General features: G+C 47.4%; 1 long non-coding RNA gene across 2 annotated transcripts; it reads right to left on the bottom strand.

Moving 5' to 3' along the window:
• Positions 1-739: 739 nt before the first annotated feature.
• On the bottom strand, positions 740-25,284 carry LOC135966163 (uncharacterized). Of its 2 annotated transcripts, XR_012420025.1 has the most exons (3): positions 25,075-25,284; positions 19,552-19,684; positions 740-16,520 (listed from the first exon to the last, which is right to left on the bottom strand). It is a non-coding gene; the product is annotated as an uncharacterized lncRNA (long non-coding RNA). The 2 variants fall into 2 exon arrangements; XR_010579278.1 differs by lacking the exon at positions 740-16,520 and having other exon boundaries at positions 16,540-19,684.
• Positions 25,285-26,656: the final 1,372 nt, after the last annotated feature.

Genomic DNA, 26,656 nt, shown 5'->3' with positions numbered 1-26,656 from the left:
CAGAACCAGGAAATGAGGGCTTCTGATTCTAGAACCAGTATTTGTGCCACTGTTCCACATGGGCCCCTCCAGGGATTTCTGCCTGATCTTAAAATGCAGACAGCAAATCCGTCTCTCTAGAGTCCTGGGGTTCCCAATACACAAGAAGTCAAACTTCTAACAGAAAGCTTGTACTTATTTAGAAGGCTACCTGGGATATTTCTTTTAAGTTAGTTTGTTCATGTTTTGGAAAGATTGTTCCAATGGCAATGCAGGGAATGAAGTGTAGAAAGGATTCCATGATGAGGCAGAGAAACAATTCAGTGGCTCTTACAACAGTTCAAATGAGGCATGAGGCGCAACCAGAAAGGACAGAGGGAAAATGCATTGGAAAGCAATGCAAAATGAAGCCCACTCAGACCCAGGATGGAAAAAAGGAGATTAAGCATGATGGTGGTTTCTAGTTTGAAAGACTGATGAACAAGGATGTCACTAACTACTGCAGAGTGGTATCTGGGGCCTGGGTGCACCAGTTTGTTTAACCATTCACCTGCTGAGCAGTCTCTGGGCTGTTTCCAGTTTCTAGCCTTTATAAATAATGCTGCTATGAACAGATACATAGAGGCTTTTGTGTGAACATAAGTCTTCATTTCTCTGGGATAACTGCCCATGAATGTGAGTGCTGCATCCTACAGCAATTGCACGTTTATTTTTTAAGAAACTGTCAAACTGTTTTTCAGAATGGCTGTACCGTCTTCCATTCCCACCAGCCAAGTGTGAGTGATCCCGTTTCCCTGCATCCTCACCAGCATTGGTCTTGTTACTACTTTTTATTTTAGCCATTCTGACACGTGTATAGTGACGTGGCTTTAGTGTGCATTTTTCTGATGGCTGATGACGTTGAACATCTTTTCATGTGCTTATATGTTATCTGAAATGTCTCTTCTGGTCTTTTATTCATTTTCAAAGTAGATGGTTTGGTTTCACTGCTGAATTTTGATCGTTCTTTATAAATTATAGATATGAGTCCTTTATCAGACATGTGGTTTGCAAATAGTTTCTCCCAGTGTCTAGCTCCTCTTTTCATCTTTATTTTGCATTTTACATTTTGGTCCATGATCCATTTTGAGTTAATTTTTGTATGAGGTATGAGGTTTAGATCAGAGTTCAGGTTTTTTTTCCTATGAATAATCAGGTAGCCAGTAATTTTTTTTAAGAGACAAGGTTTCACTCTGTCACCCAGGCTGGAATGTAATGACAAGATCAGAGCTCACTGCAGCCTCGACTCCTGGGCTCAAGTTATCCTCCTGCCTCAGCCTCCTGGAGTAGCTGGAACCATAGGCAGGTGCCACCATGCCCAGTTAATTTTTTTAGTTTTTGTAGAGACAGGGTCTTGTACCATGTTACCCAGGCTGGTGTGGAACTCCTAGGCTCAAGTCATCATCCTACTTATATGGGGCCAGGCAGTGGCACATGCCTGTAATCACAGCACTTTGGGAGGATGAAGCAGGAGAATCACTTGAACCCAGGAATTCCAGACCAGCCTGAGCAACAGACGGAGGCCCTGTCTCTGCAAAAAATTTTAAACATTAGCTGGGCATGGTGTTGTACACCTGAGGTCCCAGCTACTTGGGAGGCTCAGGTGGGAGGATCTCTCAAACCTATGAGGCTGAGGCTGCAGTGAGCCATGATCACACCACTACACTCCAGCCTGGGAGACAGTGAGACCCTGTCTCCAAAAAAAAAAAAAAAGCTAGAGCATCACCCATATTAAAGACAGGTATTGTCTTTTTGAAAATTTATTACTGTTATATAATGGACATGTAAAATGTCCAGTTTGAAAGTCTGAAAATATATAACTCTAAGTATTCTTACCTTAAAATTCTGATTCCTATCTAAGATATCACATACTGTTTACATAAGTATCACAATGCCTGGACAACAACTAAAAATGTGTACGAGGGAGAAAAATGAGCATGTATGCCTATTAATTAAGGTACATTTCCCCCTTATTACATAAAAAATTCATCACTGCAAACCCCTGTGACTGTATCCAAAGCAAGCCTACAGTTTTACTTCTCTGTATTATAAAATGCAAGGCTAAAATTCAAATACTCTACATTTCCTGAAGCCAAGGGTAGTTTACTTAAAATAAATGCCTAGGGTCTATATCAAAAATATGAAAAAGCTAGCTACTTCATAGCCATTCCAATCTAAGTTCAGCTTTTTCTTTTTTAATTGACATGTAATTGTGTCCTGTACATATGTATGGAGTACACATAGTGATGTTATAATACATGTAATGTATGTGATCAGCATAATTAGCATATCCACCATCTCAAACATTTATCATTTCTTCGTGTTGGTAACGTTCAGTGCCCTTCCTCCAATTATCTGGAACTATATATTCTTTTTCTTTTTTTTTTTTTTTGAGACAAAGTGTCGCTTTGTTACCCAGGCTGGAGTGCAGTGGTGCGATCTCGGCTTGCTCACTGTAGCATCCGCCCCCGGGGTTCCAGTGGTTCTCATGCCTCAGCCTCCCGAGTAGCTGGGATTACGGGCGCCCGCCACTGCACCCGGCAAATTTTTGTATTTTTTAGTAGAGGTGGGGTTTCACCACATTGACCAGGCTGGTCTTGAACTCCTGGCCTCAAGTGATCCACCCACCTCAGCCACCCAACAGTGCTGAGATTACAGGTGTGATCCACTGCGCCCAGATAATTTTTGTGTTTTTAGTAGAGACGGGGTTTCACCATGTTGGCCAGGCTGGTTTCAAACTCCTGACATCAGGTGATCTGCCTGCCTCGGCCTACCAAAGTGCTGGGATATCAGCGTGCGCCCCGCGCCCAGCCAGCTGCTCTAGTTTACACTCCCCTACAGTGTGTAAGAGCTCCCTTGTCTCCATATCCTCGCCAGCACTTGTTATTTTTTGTCTTTTTGATAATACCCATCCTAACAGGTGACATGATACCTCACTACAGTTGTGATTTGCATTTCTCTGATTATAAGTGATACTGAGCATTTTTTTCACATATTTTTTGGCCATTTGTATGTCTTCTTTCAAGAAATGTCTGTTCGGTTGGGTATGGTCACACAAACTTGTAAGCCCAGCACTCAGAACGCTAAGGTAGGAGGACAGCTTGAGCCTAGACCAGGCTAGGCAGCATAGCAAAACCCTAGCTCAAAAAAAAAAAAAAAAAAAAAAAGGAAGAAGAAGGAGAAGAAGGAGAAGAAGGAGGAGAAGGAGGAGAAGAAGGAGAAGGAGAAGAAGAAGAAGAAAGAAATATCTGTGTCTGTTCAGCTTTTTGACCTCCAAAAATTAACAGCTCATTTTGGAATTGGACGACCTGCCTGATTCAGAGATAATCTGTGTTTGGTTCTACTCTGCTACTTCCTATGTGACTTTGGGAAGTTCCCTTAGCCACTTTGAGCTCAACTTCCCCAACATTAACCAGGAATAAGTACCACCTGCCTCTGCTGGTTAACGCTGAGGACTGAAAGGAGAACCTCCACAACGCCACTTCACAATGCCGCCTGGCGGAAGCCCCTCAATGCGGGACTGCTAGGATCATCTGAAGCCAAGTACAACCTTCCTTTCCACTTTCCCAGGCTCACTCTACATACGATTAGCAAGGAATAGCGAATAAAGAAAACCAAAATAATTGCTTCATTTTTAATAAGAAATTTTTTAAAAGTGGGGGTGGTGGAAAAATAGGAGGGAGAGGAGCGGAAGGAAAAGCAGCCAGTCATAAGTTCTAGTCCAGGGCTCATCCCCGGCCTCCTGACTCAGGTAATCACCAGTCCCCACCTCCTGGGGAGGGGTACTTTCTCGGCTGGCTTCAGCCACATGGAAGGCACTGCCACAGGTGTTCAGAAACCAGGAGCACCTTGAAATGGGCAATGTGCTTTGGGTAGCAATTTCCCCAAAGAAACCACGGCACAAAAGTGACCCACATAGGAGGCACCAACGGCTGTAAATACTTGGTGGCAAAAACTGATGTCATACCTTCTGTACAGGAGACACACACCCAAATAAAACTTGCCAAAATAGCAGAGAAAAAAATACAGCAGACATCCAGTGCCATTCTGTTACAGAAATATTTATATCCCAAAGCCAGGGACCTCTCTGGAACAGTCTTTATTTCCACGTTTCATGGAAGATGTTTGAGTGCACTCACCGGTGTCTCAACAAACTTCCAGCCCCTGCTCTAAACCCTGTGGCTCCTCAGCAAAACCCAAAAACAAGTACCAGTTTTCCTTCCAAATGGGAAATTTCCCGACCTAGCGAAACCAGCATCAAAACCACTTATGAGATAGTTGATTCCAGGCGAAGCCCTCTAGTCCAGGATGACTCCCCTCCTGCAGGAGCGGGAAGGGTGGGCACAGCACTGGCCTGCCAGACCACATCTCCAGGCAGTTTGAAACCATGGCTGCTCAGGTGAGCCATGACAAAAATCAAAACCAAGTATCTCTGAAAAGTGTACATGTCAAGAACCAGACCTCGGACCAGACTCAGCAGAAATGGATGTTGCAAGGCTTGTTCAGACACCTCCTCTCCATGCCCCCTCTCCCCGGGACCTCCCTCCTTTCACTACGGGCCCAGGGCCAATGGACCGCTCCCTTTACCTCTAGTCCAGTGCAATTTCAGGCTGTACCAGACCCTGAAATGTATTCACTGAATGCACTATTTCTTGAAATGATCGTAAATCACCTGACTACAACAACAATTGTTTTAAAAGTGTTCTCTCTCTCTCGGGAATCGTGCCATGAGTTTGAGCAAGCAGCTTTGCTTCTCTCTACTGCAATTCTATCATTTGCAAAATGTTCACAATTACTGTGTTCACCCATAGCATTGTTGTAAAAAGCCTTAAGACCCACTTCATGTAGCCTGCCTGGAGCACAGACCCTGCCACATGGTCAATGCCCACTGAAGGTGAGTTATCTGTAGCTATTATTACCTAGCACTCCAGCGAACAAAAGGAGTCGATCAGGTCTCATTGTATCACCATGAAAGGATGTCCACGTAGGCTGCAGAGTGGGAGTAGGGGAACTCAATGTTTATCAGGTCCTATTTTGTTTTTTACAAAGTGTACATATACATTTGTAGGTACACTGGAAAAGTTCTGGAAGGAAATACACCCAGTGTTAATAGTGACTACCCCAAAGACACATTCATCCAAACACACAACAGAAAAACACTTTCTTTCTGTCTTCCATATCATTTGAACTATTTTCAATAAGCATCTATGGCTTTTGTAAAGTTTTTGAAAGGAATTTATTGCAATTTTTTCTGGAGAAACAAGCAGGAGCACGAAAAAAGTGGAAACAGAAGGTAAAATGGAATGGGACTCAATGGAATGGAGTCCAAGCCAGGCTCAGCAGGCACACGAACCACGGACCTCTCACTACAACTCAACACCAGCTCTCTCTTCTCTTGGTCCAATGGCCCAAGACTTAGAGATAAAATGTCTATTGTGATCACATCAATCACACCAAGGAGCTTGGAACCACCCTTCCAAACTCCTGTGGTTCTGTGTACCTGCCCGGGGCTGTTAGCTTTCCTCCTGTGTCTTCGGCTGGCCTGTAGCCCCCTAGTGGTGGAAATGCACCCTGACACTTAGCCATCATCCCCACAACACTCAGCACCGCAGAGACCAGGGCAGTGACGCCCACTCGGACTGTGATTCTACTTATAAAGCAAAGGACCAGGGGCCAGATGCGACTTGTCTGTGGTAACTCACCAGCTGTTGCTTGAACCAGAACAAAGCCAGGTCTCCTGATGCCCAGAAAGGAGCTAGTGCCTGTTCCGCCAGAAACGTGGTGAAAATGTTTTGCTTGCTGTGAAAAGATGCACTACTGGAGAAGATGGGTGCAACTTCTCATGGAGCCGCTCGGCCCAGATCACCAGGCAACAGGGCTGCCGGATGAGACACTCGGCCCAGATCACCAGGAAACACGGCTGCCAGATGAGACACTCGGCCCAGATCACCAGGAAACAGGGCTGCCGGATGAGACACTCGGCCCAGATCACTAGGAAACAGGGCTGCCGGATGAGACACTCGGCCCAGATCACTAGGAAACAAGGCTGCCGGATGAGACACTCAGCCCAGATCCCCGGAAGCAGGGCTGCCGGATGAGACATGGGGCCCAGATCACCCAGAAACAGGGCTGCTGGATGAGACACTCGGCCCAGGTCACCCGCACACAGGGCTGCCGGATGAGACACTCGGCCCAGATCACCCGGAAACAGGGCTGCTGGATGAGACACTCGGCCCAGATCACCCGGACACAGGGCTGCCGGATGAGACACTCGGCCCAGATCACCCAGAAACAGGGCTGCCCGATGAGACACTAAGCCCGTCCACCGGAAAGGAAATCTGGCTGGGCAGTGGAGGGAAATTCACACAGGTTAACCCGGCCCAACAGCAGCAACAACATGAACAAAACAAAAAATACCTGACTGGAAAGTCGTAGCCTGGCTAGCAAATTCAAAACAGAGCCACAATCCTAGCAGCACACATCACTGCAACACAGAGCTTCCATCAGTGTGTGCACACTTCAATTAGAAATGTAAAATGTCCATGTTTTTGGAACAAGGGGGCTATTTGTGTGTGTGTGTGATGTTAAACAAAACAGCTGAGAAGAAACTGTTGGCAAGGAAATAGAAATATGCGCCCTTATACGTTGACAGTGATATAATGGTATGGCCCTAATGGAAGGGAATCCAGCAACACCCATCAACATTTAAAATGCGCAGAACCCTGGATCCCACAATTCCATTTCTAGGAATGCATCCTATGAACATATTAATGCAAATATGCAAGAATTATGTACAACTCAGCACTGATTAATCCAAATGGCTGGGAACAACCTAAATACTTACCAGTGGGGAACTGGTGGAGAACAGTGTTTATCTTATGCCAACATCTATGTTTTTAAAAAGAAGACACATAGGCTGGGCACAGTGGCTCACGCGTGTAATCCCAACATTGAGAGGCTGAAGCAGGTGGATCACGAGGCCAAGATATCCAGACCATCCTGACCAACATGATGAAACCCCGTCTCTACTAAAAATACAAAACTTATCTGGGTGTGGTGGTGCACGCCTGTAGTCCCAGCTACTCAGGAGGTTGAGGCAGGAGAATCGCTTGAACCCGGGAGGTGGAGGTTGCAGCGAGCTGAGATCATGCCAGCCTGGTGACAGAGCAAGACTCTGTCTTGGAAAAACAAACAAACAAAAACTGGCAACAGTGGTTACAGGGCAGTGATGGGAGTAGGACTTCCTTTCACTCTCCAGGACCTTTTGAATGCCGCTCATATTACATATTCAAACTATATGACTACAGTAAATATTTTCAAAGTAACTATGAAAAACTGGGGGAATAATAATATCTAACACACAGGACTGCTGTATAAAGGATGAAAAACATTAAGCACTATCAGAGTTCAAAGGAAGCAAGATTAATTCTGGCTTGGATGTCAGAGCGGGGATCATGTAAAGGAAGTATTTCAAGTCTTGAAGGAGGGAGAAGATTTAAAGAGGCAGAAGTGTGAAGAAGATGTCCCAGATGGCGATAAGAACACAGGTGAAGAAGATGAAGAGATGAGAAGGTATAAATTCTAAGTGCAGTTGTCAGGCTGGGCTTCAGAACAGGGCTTAGGCAACAAGCTGGAGTGCAAGGCTGATGGTGGGAATGGAAACACTGAAACCCAAAGTTGCATATCACGCCCAGATCATGAGCCTTGAATGCCAAGCCAGGGAACCCGTCCTCGATCTTAACAACAAAAAATCACTGGGCCAGGTGCGGCGGCTCATGCCTGTAATCCAGTGCTTTGAGAAGCTGAGGCGAGAGGACTGCTTGAGGCCAGGAGTTTGAAACCACTCTGGACAACACAGCAAGACTCTGTCCTTACAAAAAATTTAAAAATTAGCTAGGCAGGATAGCAAACCTGTAGTCCCAGCTACTCAGGAGGCTGAGGCGGGAGGATCACTTGAGCCCAGGAATTTAGGGTTACAGTGAGCTGTGATGGCACCTGCATTCCAGCCTGAGCAACAGAGCAAGGGCATGTCTCAAAAATCAAATAAAATGAAATAAAATCACTAAAAGTTTGTATAGACATAAAGTATAAAATCATATCATATATGATTTAATCCAGATATATAATATAAATTAGAGGGGGAAAAGAGAAATTAGGAAGCTATTATAAGAAGACAAGACTCAACTAAGACATGTGCAAAGGCCCTGGGCTCACAGCGCTATCTTTATATAAAGGAATGAACTACCACATTTATTTTCATGGCATCACCAACTTAAATACAGGCTACATTATTCTGGAACCATCTCTGCATCAGTCAAATCAGATGGCCATAATACCACAGGCAAATACCATAAAAAACACCATAGGCTGTGTGGTTTAAACATTAGTTTATTTGTCCAAGATCAAGGTGTCGGCCAACTCAGTTCTGGGACAGGGACCTCTTCCTGGCTTGCAGACAGCCACCTTTCTTCTTGTTTCCTCTACCAGGGCAGTGGGAGCTCTCTGCTTTCTCCTCTTCTTTTTTTTTGAGACAGAGTCTCGCTCTGTCACCAGGCTGGAGTGCAGTGGCACAATCTCAGCTCACTGCAACCTCCGACTCCCTGGTTCAAGCAACTCTCCTGCCTCAGCCTCCCGAGTAGCTGGGATTACAGGCACGTGCCACCACACCAAACTAATTTTTGTATTTTTAGTAGAAACAGGGTTTCAGGATGGTCTCAATCTCCTGACCTCGTGATCTGCCCACCTCGGCCTCCCAAAGTGCTGGGATTACAGGTGTGAGCCACCACACCTGGCCTGGTTTCTCTTCTTCTAAGGGCACTAATCCTGTCAGACCAGGGCCCACGCTCATGACCTCATCTAACCCTAATCACCTCCCAAAGGTCCTATCCCCTAATACCATCACACTGGCAGTTGGGGCTCCAGAACAAGAATCTGGGGGAGACATAAACATTCAGTTTATAGCAAGGTCTTTTCAATCCTGTTGCAAAAACAACCAACTGAGTAGGCGAAGAAGTACCTTATATGTAAACAAGTCAGGACTTTTCATAATTCTGCTAACACATTAAGATCAATTTAAAATGTCTGATAACAAGAGTCAGAAGCAGAGATAAATGGAAGTTAGTTACTCTGCATTTTAGGCCCACATTGAGCTGTCTTTCAATGACATTGTGGCACAAAGAACATTACTTTCTATTCCTGGTTTTGCCACCAAAAAAGCTGGAACATTTCCCTGTATTTCCATTTATCTCTAAAATCACTGGGCTGACCTAGCAGACCTCCAAGGTCCCTTCCATTCACAAATTCCACAAATAACTTCCTACCAACAGAGGCTACACAAATAAACTACACTGACGAGGGGGAAAGCTAACACTAGCAAACAATGAGATGCACACAAGACAAGACGTATAGAGAACTGGATCAACCACAAACTGGTGGACGATGAGTCGGCGGTGGATAAAAACACATTCCCTAACGATGGACAGAGAGGCAGTGGCGCCGAGGTAGTATTGTTGAAGATTTCCTGTTTTAAATCTTCAAGATAAATGGCCCAATTGTTTATATTCATTCTGATTAAATGTGAATGTGAAAACTTCCTCCAGGGGGCACAGACATCTAAAAAGTTCCCAATGTATCCAATTTGTCATTTGATATTTTTACTGACAAGAGAAATGAGGGACTGAATATACAAACAGACCATGCCTGATCATATGTATAAAGACAGAACTCAGACCACAACCTGCAGCTGCCCACCCAGGAAACCAATCCCCTATCTACAGTCAACAGCCAGGAGGCCAGCCAGGCTAGCACATCAGACAGGAAGACAGACTGCTCTCTCTCCACAACCCAGAAACTAAACCACAACTCTGTCCCACGTGGCCAGGACTTGACTCAAAACTAACAGCCACCCTAATTTTGGCCCCTGTTTCCCAGGTAGGATCATTCAGATAAAGCCAAATACACCCCTAACCAATCACATAGGACACCCCGCTTCTGCACAGCCACGTCCAGCCCCCACAACAGCCGCCACTGGGAGCCGTTCTTTTCCATCTTGAAGCTTCCCCGCTCCTCATCTGCCACTCACTTGCATGTCAGTCTCTGCCACACGCAAGTGACGGTGCCGACTCCCTTGCCACAGCAGCTCTGAGAAAGTCGCCTCTGCCTGTCTCATGTGGGCGGCCTTCCTTTATTTCCCCCAAAGAGTAAGTCTTAAATGAGGGGCTTCTCTCTATATGGCCAAGCTATACAATTCAGAAGCCCAGCATGGCAATTCCAAGTCTGGAAAGACCATACAGCCCTCAGGTCCTCTTTCCACAAAACACAGCTTCCTTGAGTCCTTCAGTCACTCCGACCAACCAGGGAAGGAACCACGTGTTATGGAAAGATCAAGGGCCTTGAAGTCAAACTTCTGAGTTCATCAAGTACTTCATCTTTCCACTTAAGAGATTACATGGCCTTGGCCAGGCGTGGTGACTCACACCTTTAATCCCAGCACTTTGGGAGGTCGAGTCGGGCGGATCACCCGAGGTTGGGAGTTCAAGCCCATCCTAACCAACATGGAAAAACCCCATCCCTACTAAAAATACAAAATCAGCCTGGCGTGGTGGCGCATGCCTGTCATCCCAGCTACTCGGGAGGCTGAGGCAGGAGAATCACTTGAACCTGGGAAGCAGAGGTTGTGGTGAGCTGAGATTGCACCATTGCACTCCAGCCTGGGCAAGAAGAGCAAAACTCTCTCAAAAAAAAAAAAAATGACGTGACCTTGAATAATCTTCTTAACTTCTCTAAGCCTCTATCTTCATCTTCAATAAAATAATTTTACCTCCAAGATTGCATTAAATGGAATCCCACGTGTAAAACAGCTGATAAATATTAGGGGCCTAACAGCTGTGCGCTCCTACTGCTGCCCCACTTTACCCCAAGGGAGAAGCGCAAGACGTCCAGAAAAAGCCTGTTGATCCCTACACCTCAGCATCCTGTGTTCACACAAGGCACGGTGGTATCCAGACTTACCGGGGTCGCCCAAATACAAGACATGTTTTGATTTTTCAACTTAGATACACATGGCTTCTAACGTTCACCATATATGATCCATAATTTAGAAGAGATTTTCCTACACTACTCCGCGGTTCTATTTTAGCAGACTTAGATGTGCCATAATAGCTCACTCTCTTAAGCCCTCTTCAGTATCAAAAACAAAACTTTAATCTGTAACACAGTTATCAGCAGTGAAAGTGGAAAAGGTACCTATGAGTCAAAATGACCCTCTGCCCTGCCCCGCCCCACCCTACAAAAAGCCGTTTAGGAGGATTGGGGCTGCTTATGAGAATGCTGTCTGTATTCCCAGGGACAGACAAACGCCTACCCTGGTTAGAAGCTGTGCTGCTCAGCCTCCAGGGTAGAAAGCTCCCCACACCCTCTACCCAAGGAGAAGAGAAGCAAATGGGGTGGCCAGGCTCCAGAATGTGGACTGTTTTGTGTGGTTTCTGCAGTCCAGGTCACCGCCCTGGGTGAAGCTCTTCCTTCCTTCTTTTCCACCCAAGTGGCCAAGGTCCTATGGCTGCTGTAGGGCCTCTTCCCTAGGATGAGTCAGCCCAGCCATTCCCCTTCCCCTTCATTTTTTTTTTTTTTTCTTTTTTTTTGAGACAGAGTCTCCCTCTGTCATCCAAGCTGGAGTAGTACAGTGGCGCAATCTTAGCTCACTGCCACCCCTGCCTCCTGGGTTCAAGCAATTCTCCTGCCTTGGCCTCCCAAGTACCTGGGATTACAGGCGCCCGCCACCACACCCAGCTAATTTTTATATTTTTAGTAGAGACAGAGTTTCAACTGGTTGGCCAGGCTGCTCTCGAACTCCCGACCTCAGGTGATCCACCTGCCTTGGCCTCCCAAAGTGCTGGGATTACAGGCATGAGCCACTGCGTCTGGCCGAGTCAGTCCAACCATCCTAACTTTTTGTTCTGGCAAAATTACTCTCTTCCATGTCTACCTTCCAAGTAGCTACATCAGAGATCTGGCCTTGGGGCAGGCTTGAAGAATCCCCGTTTTTGGTCCTCAAGAGGTCCTACCAGGGTCTGGGACAATTCCAAGGCTTGTGTTCTTAAAGAGGAAAGAAACCTCACATACACAGCTCTCACAGAGCTCAGGCGAGCCCGTATCGGAGGCAAGGCTTGGGAGGCGACCCTAAGGTTTGGGTGTGCATCTATGACAACAGCTAAGAGATCTGAAGCCAGCAGTCTGGGTTCAAACCTCAATTCCAACAGCACTGGCTGTGTGATGTTAGACAACGTCCCCAGACTCTCTGTGGTTCCGTTTCCTCACTGTAAAAGGGCCACAATAATAGAGCTGCTCTAAAAATTAAGTGAATTCGTGCATATAAGGTATTCAGAACAATGCTTGGCACATGGAGGAGTTCAACAGACACATATTGAACAGAGTAACTTAGCAATTAGTAAATATACTCATGCAGGCCAGGGGCAGTGGCTCACATCTGTAATTCCAAAACTTTGGGAGGCTGAGGCCAGAGGGTCACTTGAGCTCAGGAATTTGAGACTAGCATGGGCAACACAGCAATATTCCATCTCTAAAAATGTGTTTGTGTAACATATATGTATATATACACTCATATATTCACAGTGTATTTATAATATACAAAATAGTTGGAATACAGACTTAACTATTCACAATGGTTACTTCTAGAGAAGGGGGAATGCAAATTTCAGCTTTTTACTCCACACATATATTCTTGTATCATCTGAAATATTTAAGCCAATTGTATGTATAAATTTGCCCCGAAACACATAGCAGAACATTGTAGTTTTGACTCAAAAATCTTCCAATCATGATGGAATTGTTCTGTGAAAGTAAAGTTAGAGAGATGAAAAGTCTCCCTCCAGCCTAAATGCTCTTTCATCTGACCTATATTACACACACCAATGCAGACGCCCCAATCCTTTCCACACTGTCATAAGAATTTTTCAGAGAACTGCATTCCCCTTTACAAACTAGATGATAGTTAGAGTTACTAGGCAAGAACGTGGATCCAGTTCTGCTTTTTCAAAGCCCAATGTTCCTCACATAATAGCAATGCATTCTTCAACCGGTCAACTGCCCCCAACACCTGAGCTCTCTGTTGTACACAACTCAACCAGGCCTGGGAGAAAGCAGGTGCAAATTTCACTTACTCAGTAACAACACATCCCGCCTGATTCTTCTGCTGGGCTAGTTCTCAAGTCATCTTTTCCTAAGCTTTCATTCGGCTCTACCACGCGTACCCAGGCTGGGTCAAATACTTTACCATGCTTTTTTTTTTTTTTTTGAGACGGAGTTTCACTCTGTCACCCAGGCTGGAGTGCAGTGACGCCATCTCAGCTCACTGCAACCTCTGCCTCCCAGGTTCAAACAATTCTCCTGCTTCAGCCTCCCAAGTAGCTGGGACTACAGGCGTGCCACCACACCCAGCTAATTTTTGTATTTTTAGTAAAGATGGGGTTTCACCATATTGGCCAGGCTGGTCTCAAACTCCTGACCTCGTGATCCACGCGCCTCGGCCTCCCAAAGTGCTGGGACTACAGGCCTGAGTCACTGCACCTGGCCTACTTTACCAGTTTTATTCCTGAATTAAACCTGTTATTACTATCAATAATGTCAATCAGTGCCATTTCATTCACCGTATGACACACACACAAAGCACTTCATACTCGCTCCACCTATCTGCTTTTCTGCAATGGCCACAGTCTTCCCCATCTTATATGACAGGCACAGACAAAGACAATGACTTCTCCAAGGTTCTGTAATTCACAATCAGTGGCAGAACCAACATGCCCAACCAGGTCTGGTCAAGGCCTGTGTTTCAGCCACACCACCTGGTTGCTGCCCCGAAGGTTCAGTGGGCAAGTAACAGATCACTCCGATGGCAGAGGCTTCAGAAATGCCCTCCGCCATGGTACAAGGGACGGTTCGCTCTCAGGAGGGGAGGCAGGGGTGGGAATCAGCACACAGTTCTGCTAGGTTTCTCATGCAGGGCACAGACTACGTATTTTGTGCCTTGCTTTGCAGGTGAAATGTCTCCTGCCCCCTGTACAACAGCTTTCTTTGTCCTCTCCACATAAAAGTACAACTGAGTTCCTCAGGGGCAGGCAGTGATCACTGCCCTGTGCCACACCTGACTGATGTCCAAACAGGCGGACACACAGGCTCTTCTCTTATGGCCCAGGCTGCCCCCATCTGCTAAGCATCGAAAACTACACACAGGATTTGCAGAACATGAATGACATGGAGGTGACTGCTTTATCTCTGTTGAAAACTTACTGCACTATACTAAAAAAGAGAATTCAGGAAAAGCTGAGCATTTGAGGCTGGCTGGCTGTAATCTTCAGCTGCTGAGAAAGCCTCAGCTGCTCAGTTCCACTTTGGAAATCCAACTCCTCCCTCAAAGTCCAACTCAAGTACATCTCCTCTGCGATACCCGACCCCTTCCTCCCTTTCACAAGCATGTGTTCTCTCTGCAGTCCCAGAGCATTCTATCGTCACCTCTGGAGCCACACTGTCCCAGCCTACAGCCAGCTCAGTGCACAGCTGCCTCTCCCTGTGTGTACCTGCAGGCCCCACCTGGGCTGGAAGGCTGCCTCCTTCTCCTCCACACAGAGGTGGCACTCAGGAACTACTGAAGGACGGAGGGAGTGGATGAGGAAGATCACCCAAGGGCCACAGGGAGTGGCCTGCAGCTCCCAGCAGGAACAGCCCCTGCCCTGCCAATCCGGAGGTGCTGGCTCTGTTCTCAGCAGGGCCGCTAAAAGCTCCGTTATAACAGCTCTAGGCCACAACGGTCAACCTGGTGTCAGGCCCTAGAGACACCAAAACTCCTAACAAATAAAGAGGCCGCATATGCAGCTTGCTGGTTAAAAGCACAGGCTTTGGAGTCAGAGCTTCAATTCCACTTATTATGTGACCTTGAGCAAGTTACTCAATGCATCAATCTCATTTTGTCACTGGCAAAATGAGGACATTATCTGCCACACAGTGTTGCTGAAAAAGTTAAGAGAGGTGACAGACGCAAAGTGCTTGGCACTTACTTACTCTTACTGGTTTATTACAAAGAAGAGAACACAGGAACAGCCAAATGTAAGAGACGCACACGGCACACCACGGGGCAGAGAGGTCGGGGCTCCCATGCCGTCCCTGGAAGTGCCGCCGTCCCTGGAAGTGCCACCTCCCCAGCACCAAATGAGTTCACCAAACCAGAAGCTCTCCAAACCCAATATTTAGAGGGTTTTATGGAGTTTTCATAACATAGACATGATTAAGTCATTGGCTACTCGTGACTAGCTCAATCTCCAGCCTGTCTCGTCTCCCCTCCCAGAGGTAGGGGTGGGGCTGATATGTCCAACTCTTTACTCATGACTCATCTTTCTGGCAACCAGCCCTAATCCTGAACCTGTCCAGGGGCCCGAAGCCACCTGTCAGCTCATCATACAAAAGACACTCCTAACACCCCAGAGATTCCAAAAGTCTTAGAAGCTCTTGTGTCAGGAATTGAAACCTATCACCAAATATTATAACCAATGATGTTCCTATCACTCAGGAAATTACAAGGGTTTTAGAAGCTCTGGGCCAAAAACCGGGAAGAATACTAAATACATACACTATTGTACTATGTAGCCCACTATCACAATAATTTTTTTTTGAGAGAGTCTACCTCTGTTGCCCAGGTTAGAGTGCAGTGGTGCGATCTCAGCTCACTGCAACCTCCACCTCCCAGGTTCAAGCAATTCTTGTGCCTCACCCTCCTGGGTAGCTGGGACTACAGGTGTGCGACACTACAACTGACTAATTTTTGTATTTTTTAGTAGAGACGGGGTTTCACTGTGTTGGCCACACTGGCCTTCATCACCTGGCCTCAAGTGATCTGCCTGCCTCGGCCTCCCAAAAATCTGGGATAAGTCATGAGCCACCATGCCTGGCCTCACTACCACAATAATTATACTGAGAGGATGGGGGAGAAAAACGTGAGCAACAGGAGCAGGGGGGAGGGTAAGCAACCTGAATCCTTGTCTTCCACAGTAGGACATCTCCCTGTCTTTCATACAATCTAGAAGCACCAGCTAAAACATAAACACAGTAACCTCCAAGGAGCAGGGATCAGGGTGAAGAAGGGTAAGGTAGGGGACTGCTGGGTTTTGTTCTAAGCCTTGTTAATTTCTGATTCTTAGAGCTGTATGCCTGTACACCTTTGCTAAAAATGAGTATTTACCTGTAATCCCAGCACTTTGGGAAGCCAAGGTGGGCGGATCACGAAGACAGGAGATGGAGACCATCCTGGCTAACACGGTGAAACCCCGTCTCTACTAAAAATACCAAATATTAGCCGGGCGTGGTGGTGGGCGCCTGTAGTCCCAGCTACTCAGGAGGCTGAGGCAGGTGAATGGTGTGAACCTGGGAGGCAGAGCTTGCAATGAGCTGAGACCACGCCACTGCACTCCAGCCTAGGTGACAGAGCGAGACTCCGTCTCAAAAAAAAAAAAAAAAGAGAGAGAATTTAATGTTTAAACAAAATCTGATACTTGACCAACAACAATAGTATATTAAGTGATACGGTTTTTTGTTTTTGCTTGAGAGAGGGTCTTGCTCTGTTGCCCAGGCTGGAGTGCCGTGGTGCAATTCTAACTTACTACAGCCTCAAATTATTGGGATCAGGTGATCAACCTCCCGAGCAGCTAGAACCACAAGTGTGCACCACCACGCCCAGCACTTTTTTTTTTTGGTAGAGGTGGAAGTCTCGCTATGTTGCTGGTCTTAAACTCCTGACCTCAGTGGATCCTACTGCCTCAGCTTCCCTAAGTGCTGGGATTATAGATGTGAGCCACCACACCAGGCCCAAGTGGTGTATCTAAAATTTTTTGGAATCCAACCACTTTGAAAATGTATGGAGAGCTATAAATCATCTCCCCATAAACACACATGGATGCATATACACAAAATTGTTGCACAGGATTTTGGGAACTTCATAAATTTCTGAAAGCCAGGTTAAAAACCTTAGGATTATAGATTCTGGTTTCTCTTTTTTTTTTCCTTTTCTTTGTTGTTGTTGTTTTTTTTTTTTTTTTTTTTTGAGACAGAGTCTCGCTTTGTCGTCCAGGCTGGAGTGCAGAGGCCTGATCTCAACTCACTGCAAGCTCCGCCTCCCATGCATTCTCCTCCCTCAGCCTCCCGAGTAGCTGGGACTACAGGCGCCCGCCACCTCGCCGCCCGGCTAATTTTTTGTATTTTTAATAGAGGCAGGGTTTCACCATAGCCAGGATGGTCTCAATCTCCTGACCTCGTGATCTGCCCTCCTTGGCCTACCAAAGTCTGGGATTACAGGCGTGAGCCACCGCGCCTGGCCCTAGATTCTGGTTTATTAAAGGAAATGTATTTCAAGTCAGAGCTTGTCATTTATTGCACAGGAAAATAAAAACTTAGTTAAAAAAATCAAAAACACCCACAAGATAAAATGAGGTCCTGCTTGGTTTTAAACTACTTGGTGACCATCAGTTGTTTTCTTGACCACGGGATGCACCTAATTCCTAACTATGAATAAAGGTGCAAACATTGTTTATTGGGCTTTTGGCTTCAGCCTTGAAACAATCAGATTCTCTCAAACTCAGGAATGTGAATCGCTGTTGGGCTGATGCAGTTGTTTGCATTCTAGAAATGGACCTGGAATCATGTACTTTTCGCCCATGAAGAGTCCTTTGTGTAAAACTTGAAAAGGCAAGGTCCCAAATTCCCCATGTGGGTGTTTCTTCCAGTAGAGGAATTACTCTAATGACTTCTTAGCAAAACTTACATAATCAGGGCAGGCCATCAAAATACTCCAAAACACAAAGTTTAGCTCCGTTTCTGATGGACCTCTCTCCACTGCTACCAATCTCACCAACAGCCTCACATCAAATCAGAGGAATGGTTTTTTCATTTAAGAAGGATCTTCCTGGCTGGGTGCGGTGGCTCACGCCTGTAATCCCATCACTTTGGGAGGCCAAGGTGGGCGGATCATGAGGTCAGGAGTTTGTGACCAGCTTGGCCAACATAGTGAAACCCCGTCTCTACTAAAAATACAAAAATTAGCCGAGCTTGGTGGCACGTGCCTGTAGTCCCAGCTACTCAGGAGACTGAGGCAGGAGAACTGCTTGAACCCGGGAGGTGGAAGTTGTGGTGAGCCAAGATCGCGCCACTGCACTCCAGCCCAGGCAAGAGAATGAGACTCCGTCTCAGAAAAAAAAAAGAGGGATCTTCATGTTCCTGCCAATTTGCAAAAAAAAAAAAAAAAAAAAAAAAAAAAAAATTAGTATTTGTTAACCAGAGGCAATGAAAAGCACCTCCCAGGCTGCTGTAGTAAGTGGATCGGTAACGGTGGTGGGAGATTCCAACCCCCGAGACCTGTGACTATGTCAGGCAGCAAAAGGGCTTTGCCACAGGCCTTAGAAGGAGTATCCTGGGCTATCCAGGGAGGTACAATCTAATCCCACGAGCCTCTAAGAGCATAGAACTAGCCAGGCACGGTGGCTCACGCCTGTAATCTCCGCACTTTGAGAGACTAAGGCGGGTGGATCACGAGATCAAGAGATGGAGACCATCCTGGCTAAAATGGTGAAACCCCATCTCTACTAAAAATACAAAAATTAGTGGGGCATCGTGGCGGGCACCTGTAGTCCCAGCTACTCAGGAGACTGAAGCAGGAGAATCACACGAACCCGGGAGGTAGAGGTTGCAGTGAGCTGAGATCACGCCACTGCACTCCAGCATGGGCAACAGTGCGAGACTCCATCTCAAAAAAATTTTTTTAAATAGGGCATAGAACTTTCTCCAAGTGGAAGAAGAGAAATGCACACAGTTGAACTGGAGAGCCTGACCAGGTCCCTGGCCTAGCTAGTCCTGAGCTGATGGGACCACATGCAAAGACCAGACAGAGGCCTCAGGAGCTGAGGGCAGCTCCCAACAGACGGCCAGCAAGGGAACAGACACCTCAGTCCTGCAACCACAAGGAACTATATTTGGCCAAAAGCGCTTGGAAACAATTCTCCAGTGAGGAATGCAGCCCAGCCCACGTGGTGATTTTTGCCCAGTGACACCCACGTCAGACTTCTGCCCCACAGAACTGTGAGATGATACAATTTTGGTTGTTTTAAGCCACTAAATTTGTGGAAATGTGGTAAAGCAGCAACAGAAATGAATACAGTGATTTACGTAGAAATCCCTAGAAGAGTGGCACGGTGTTGACACCTGACAAGCGTTTCCTGATTTCCTTACATCGCAAGGCAGGGCTGGCCACACTCCATCCAAAACAATAGACGATAGACTTGTTCTGACAAAACAGATTCAGTGAATTATAAATGGCCCAGAACACCTACAGATTTTAGGTTTCAGGTCAGTGATTGCCTTTCCTTTCACTTAGAAATCTCCCAATGCTCATCTTACTGATAAACTCTAAGTACCAGGCAGGAGACTAAACACCAGACAAACTCTGTTCCAGATGCCCCGGGAGCCCATCCCAGCACTCACTCCGCTGCACTGAAATGATGTCCAGGTCAGTTGATCCCACTAGACCAAGAACTCCAGCTCTCCATGTGTGAGTCACCAGGGCTGCCTCTGCATCTCTGCTTCTAGGATGGTGCTTCTGCACTTCACAGGAAATCTGTATCAATGTTTGTCAACACTATGTATGACAGTGTCACTTAATATCTGCACAGAAGCCGGGCGCGGTGGCTCAAGCCTGTAATCCCAGCACTTTGGGAGGCCGAGGCGGGCGGATCACAAGGTCAGGAGATCGAGACCACAGTGAACCGTCTCTACTAAAAATACAAAAAATTAGCCGGGCGCGGTGGCGGGCGCCTGTAGTCCTAGCTACTCAGGAGGCTGAGGCAGGAGAATGGTGTGAACCCAGGAGGCGGAGCTTGCAGTGAGCCGAGATCGCGCCACTGCACTCCAGCCTGGGCTACAGCGTGACACTCCGTCTCAAAAAAAAAAAAAAAAAAAATCTGCACAGAAAACATCAATTCTTTGAGGACCAGGGCCGGGTTTATTAGCCTTTGTACTCCCACTGCCACTGTCTGGGACATCAGAGGCACTCGGTAGAAGTTGGTGAAGAGAAAGAAAAGGCAGAGGAGAGAGGAAAGCAGGACCAACGCTGCAGACACAGATTCTGAGGTGGCTGGAGGACAGGCAGGGCAGGAAACTTCCTGGATGCTGGAATGGGGTTCACTGTGATACCTGCTGCTGGATTTCAAATGTCAAAGGTGAGGCTTTGCTGACCTTGACCTCTGACTGCCCTTCCGCTTTCCCAACCTCAAGACAGGGCACTTAGAAACTGCAATGTCAAGAAATTATGCTTCATTAAAGCATGGGAATGTTATTTACATGGACGTTCATTACTTCATTTTTTACATGGGAATGTAAATAATTGAAGAGATTGTTAAAGACTAAATCATGCACATTCAATAACTTTGTAAAATATTAATGATACCTGAAACACAAATTTTGATGTTCCCCAAAAATGATAAAATATAAAACAATACTGGCCAATTAAAGATAGAAAACAATCCTAATGAAGCTCCCCAACAGACACATTAAAACTTCTCTGTACATTAAACCCTTGGGATTACAAAGGAAAACCCAGATTCATTCCATTCTTAAATACGGCATTTTTGTTTTGTTTTGTTTTGTTTTGTTTTTTTAAAAGCTTAGGTAATACAATATTTCATTTAAAATTTACAAAATTCCATTACATTCATGATTTCATTTGATCCTCAAAACAATCTCCTGAGTTAGGCAGAACAGGTATTACTAACAACTAACTCCATTTTATAGGTAAGGGAACTGAAGTTCAGAAAGTATTTGGACTTAACAAAAGCTTTAATAGGGCCACATATCGAAACCAAATCCTCTGCTCAAAAGAACTAGAGTAAGTTATCTTTTACATATTATTCATACTTATGTCCTGTCAATATCCAAAAATGTTTTGAGGTAGCCTGCAATAATAGACACCTATCCAATAAAAACATTAAAAAGAAAAATGGGGGGAAAAAAAACCAGCAGGTGACATGGGAGACAGAGGAAGGTAGATAGCAAAGGCTGAGACTTATAATCTAAGAAAACTTCATCTCTGACCTTCCAGTTCCAAGGAGATAATACTAAAGGAAACAAGATGGTTTATAGACTCAAAAACTGACAAAAGACAAGTCGCATCAGTTCTTAACCATGAAACACTCCTAGCAGCCACAGCAAATCTCTAGGACAACATACCAATGGCATCAAAGCAAGAGTATACTTCAGTGAAAGAGTGAATTAAGTTCCCTGTTTGGGACCCTGGCCAGGGCTATAGAAAAGAACTCTGAAATGTAAAGCTCAAAAATATATCCTCTGTCGGCCAGGCACACTGGCTCATGCCTGTAATCCCAGCACTCTGGAAGGCCAAAGCAGGCAGATCACCAAGTCAGGAGACGGAGACCATCCTGGCTAGCACAGTGAAATCCTGTTCCTACTAAAAATACAAAAAATTAGCCAGGCGTGGTGGCAGGCGCCTGTAGTCCCAGCTGCTTGGGAGGTTGAGGCAGGAGAATGGTGTGAACCCAGGAAGAGGAGCTTGCAGTGAGCTGAGATCCCGCCACTGCACTCCAGCCCGGGCGACAGAGCAAAACTCTGTCTCAAAAAATAAATAAATAAAATAAAACCCTCTAGAGAAAGGGTTTCACTCTGTCACACAGACTAGAGTGCAGTGGCATGATTATAGCTCACTGCAGCCTCTAATCTTGGGCTCAGGTGATTCTTGCACCTCAGCCTCCCAAAGTGCTGGCATTACAGGTATAAACCACAGCACCCAGCCTTACTATTTTAAAGAATTAATTACCATATTCCTTAGAATTGTAGCTCCTTTATAAGTCATTCAACTAGTGATGCAATTTTTTACAAGTGGTTTTTTTTTTTTTTTTTTTTTTTTTTTTTTTTTTTTGAGATGGAGTCTCACTCTGTGGCCCAGGCTGGAGTGCAGTGGTGCAATCTCGGCTCACTGCAACCTCTACCTCCCAGGTTCAAGTGATTCTCCTGCCTCAGCCTCCCGAGTAGCTGGGACTACAGGCGTGTGCCACCACACTCGGCTAATTTTTTGTATTTTCAGTGGAGACGAGGTCTCACCGTGTTAGCCAGGATGGTCTCCATCTTCTAACCTCGTGATCTGCCTGCCTTGCCCTCCCAAAGTGTTGGGATTACAGGTGTGAGCCACCACACTCGGCCACAAGTGGTAATTTTAAACTATGCTTCAAACCATTACACAAAGCCAAGTACATCTACTCAAGGCACTCTCAAATTTCCATTTACTCCCATTTTACTCAACCAAATAAAATGTTAAATTAGAACATATTTCACATGACACTTAAAAGATCAACAAACTGCTCCTGAAAAGTTCTGAGCTCAACAACTCCATTAATGAGAAAAAAACAAACCAACTGGATATAGTGAAGATGCTGCACATAAAACACAATTGTGAAGAATATGCAAGATATTGCCAAAAAGCTGCTTAAGCTTTCATCATAGATACTTGTCCTTAACTCCGAGATAAAGTATATACTCATGTAACTAAACTCGTTTAAAAGGAAAAAAAGGGGAAGAAGAAAAAGAATTTCCATTTTAGAATCCACATTTTCAAAGGCCTCCATTACTTACACCATTGCCGGGAAGAGAATTTTTCTCTGCTATATTTGCTTGAAAGAATTAAAGGTGTAGGACGAAGATTCTTGGAAATTATGTAGTTTACCATCCTCAAAAGTAAGAAAAATGAAGCCCAGAAGAGAAGGCCTTCCAGGAAAATTCCAGAGCCGGAGGTAGACCCAGTACATTGTTTTTGTTTTTGTTTTGAGACAAAGTCTCACTCTATGGCCCAGGCTGGAGTGCAGTGGAGCCATTTCGACTCACTGCAACCTCCGCCTCCTCGGTTCAAGCTATTTCCTGCCTCAGCCTCCTGAGTAGCTGCGATTACAGGCGCCCACCACCACGCCCAACTAATTTTTGTATTTTTAGTAGAGACAGGGTTTCATCATGTTGGCCAGGTTGGTCTCCAGCTCCTGACCTCAAGTGATCCGCCTGCCTAGACCTCCCAAAGTCCTGGGATTACAGGCGTGAGCCACAGCGCCCGGCAGACCTGGTAAGTTTTAATCAAGTACTCCGAACTATGCAACAAACACTAGGAACTAACAGAAAAAAAAATTAATCTAAAAGCCCTCTGGAGAGTCAAAGAATTGCAGATTTAAAATAGCATGAATACTTGGATTCATGGTATTGAAAAAGGACCTCGCATTTACCCGCATGTACAAACTGCCTGCCCACCTCTATCAGAGCATTTTTCAAGCTGTGCTACAGTTAACTATGTACTACCCAAAGCCAATCTGTCCCTGCAGATCATAAGCTCTTAAAGACCAGGACTTCAGGAGAACAAGCAAAACTTCAGAGAGAAGGGAGCCACCGAAACAGAGTTCATAGCAATGGGTCGGCAGGAGCTGATGACTGCAGGTGCGCGGTAGTGTTGGGGTCTGGGACAGTGGAGGGCAGAGAAGGCAAAAGGGTCTGCATGACACGCTACAGGGCTAGGAGCCACAGCTGCGGTGATTAGTTCAGTTTTCTCTTGTATGCCTGTTATTTATACACCATCTCTTGTGCAGAAAGAACTTCAGGTTGAGTATTTGGACTCCTTGAACCTTTTGCTGTTTGTCTCCGGGATGTTTAACACTCTTAAAAGGGGGAAACTGTCCAGTTTGATTTTGCTTCCTGGGACATTACAGGTTTTTCAAAAGTTTGATGAAAGCATTCACTAAGGAGTGATTCCACTTTCTTTGGTGGCTGAGAAATACAGCGTCTGAGGGGCAGCATCAGGTCTTCCCATCAAGCTGAGGTCGAAGTCTCCCCACCCCAATGGACCTCACCCTAGCTCTCTCCTCATAAATCTGACCTCTAGCTGTAACTGCCTTGGCCTCATTCCCTGCGTGTGGATGCTCCTGCTTGAAACGCATTTTCCGGCCCGTCAAATTTTTGGGAGAGTTTCTTCCACTCTCCAGGCGCTGAGAGCTACAAAGTTTAATCTGGCTTTCCAGAATTTTTTTTCTTCCCATTACTAACGGAAGAAATCAAGAAGCGCCAGGCAGAAGGGCCCTGCTTCCTCCAATCAGAGCCCAGCCCGGGGCCAGAGCAGGAAGCGCGGCGGTGGGACGCGGTGACAGCCCCTCGCCACCCCCCCCCCGGAAGCGCCGGCCAGGGCAGAGGTCTGTGCGGCCGCTGCGCGACAGCTCCGGGCCCGCGCCTCTCGCTTCCTCCCGCCCGGCAAGTGAGAGGATAAATCACGGGTTGGGGGCAGTGCGCCCCGACCAACCGCGCCCACAGGGCACAGACAACCACTACACCCGCGTCCCAGGTGGGGTCGACCCACACGAGCCACGGGGCGGCGCACAGCCCCACTAGCAGGGCGGCCAGGACGCACGCGCGCGGGTCCACGCAGCCACCTATATAGGTGACAAAACACTCAGGAAGCCGTCATGCGGGCCGGAAAAGAGCCCCCACCCAGAGTCATGGACTCCCTCGTCCGAGGGTCCGCGCAGTCCCTTCTGTGATAGCCAAGCAGTCTCGCTGCGAGGGAGGGCGGGGAGGGCGACGGAGTCTCCCACTCGCGGTGACCCGGACCCGCCCCACGAGTGGGTCCTCGCAGGACGCCCTCTGCCGCACACGGGGACCAGCCACGCCGCGGGGGGACCGGGCAGAAGCCAGCGCCCGGGTCCATGCAGTCCCCTCCGCGGCATACGCGGGGAGCCAGGGAGCAGTGGGGACCGGCCCCCACCCGCAGGGCGGCCGGGACCACCGCGCGGGCCCACGCGGTGTCGCAGGAGGCGCGAAGCCCCCGGTGGCACCCGAGGCAGAGACAAAGCCCAGGCGCACGGACCCCGAATCCCGACCCCGGACCCTGCGTAGCCCAGCTCGGAGCCGCCACGCCCGGGGCAGAGACCCCCGCCCGGTCCGGAGACCCGGTCGCCGGTCGCGCCGTCTCACCTCAGGCCGCCGCCTCGCAGCGCTCGCTCCTAGCCGCGGCGCCTGGGCCGACTGGAGGGCAGCTGAGCAGCCGACAGAGCCGCGGCAGCCTCAACAATGAAGCCCCGGGGCGGGGCCGCAGCCTCCGCTTCAGCCCGTGTTCCCCGCTCAGGATCCGGCTGGGATCACTGAGCTGCAGCTGGCGCTGGGCTGCCGCGGGGACACACACACACAGCGCAGGCGCACACGGCCCCGACCGCCGCCCCGCCCCCAGTGGAGCCGGGCGCCCAGGGCCCGCCCCCCGGCCAATGGGGAGCGAGCTGCGCGGAGAGGGCGGGGCCTGGGGAACAAAGGGAAGTTGGGAGGGGGCGGTGCTGGGACTGGGCGTGCGGGGTCCCTCGGGAGGACCGGACCCTAGAGCTGGCCGGATTCTGGCCTTCTAGAAGACCCAGCTAAACGTCCACTTGGAGTCTGCTCTACGGGACGCGCTCATCTCAAGCCCAGAACTCAGGCTTTTAGGGCAGAGAGCGAGATACAGGCTTGCTTTACAAAAAGGGAAACTGAGGTCCAAGGAATAGGATTGCCTGCTGCCCAAAGTCACCTAGTCCCATTCACTCGTTCACCTTGTCATTCAGCAAACATTTGGAAGCACGTATGGTGGGCGTTAGGAGTGAAGTAGGGCCGGGCACGGTTACTCGCGCCTGTAATCTCAGCACTTTGTGGGGCCGAGGCAGGTGGATCACTTGAGGCCAGGAGTTCGAAACCAGCCTGGCCAACAAGATGAAACCCCGTCTCTACTAAAAAGACAAAAACTTAGCCGATCGTGGTGGCACGTACCTGTGGTCCCAGCTACTGGGGAGGCTGAGGGAGGAGAATCGTTTGAACCCGGGAGGTGGAAGTTGCAGTGAGCTGAGATTGTGCCACTGCGTGCACTCCAGCCTGGGCGACAGAGTGAGACTCTGTCTCCAAAAAAAAAGAAAATTAATAGATGGGAAGTAGAAGCGAACTTAGGCCTTCCCTGAAGTAGCTCGGTCAAAGAGTACCTGAAATGTCTCTGCATCTCTTTAAGGTCTGATAAAGGAACGAGGAGCGAGCACTAATCACCTCCCTTTCCTGCCTCAGAGCTTTCATGTGTTTGCTGTTCCCCGCCTGAAATGCCAAGTACCAATGATATTTATTTGTTTATAGAAATGGGGTCTCCCTATGTTGCCCAGGCTGGTCTCAAACTCCTGGCCTCAAGCTATCCTCTTGTCTGAGCCTCCCAAAGTGTTGGGATTACAGGCATGATCCACTGACCCCAGCCCTGATCGTCTTTAAAACCTCTTTCCTCATCTTATTTGAGCTTCCTGCATCATGTGACCCCACACCCTTGGTTTTCCTGTACCTCTATAGCGGCTCCTCTGTGGGTGCCAGGGACCCACCCCTTTCTCTGCCCAACTTGTATATGTCTGGGCTCAGGTCAAATGCCCTTCCATTTGCAGTGTGCACTGCTACAGGAAATCTCATGCCCTTTCGGGCTTCACAAACCATCCACATGCTCTGCTGCCTGCCAGACATCCATCCCAGTCAGATGCCCAGCCCTGACCTTTCCCAAAGCCCCAGC

The sequence above is a fragment of the Macaca fascicularis genome, chromosome 11, assembly GCF_037993035.2.
Source record: "Macaca fascicularis isolate 582-1 chromosome 11, T2T-MFA8v1.1".
In the NCBI taxonomy this organism is placed as follows: domain Eukaryota; kingdom Metazoa; phylum Chordata; class Mammalia; order Primates; family Cercopithecidae; genus Macaca; species Macaca fascicularis.
Note: the sequence above shows the minus strand (reverse complement) of the source record. Positions and strands in the feature narration are given on the sequence as shown.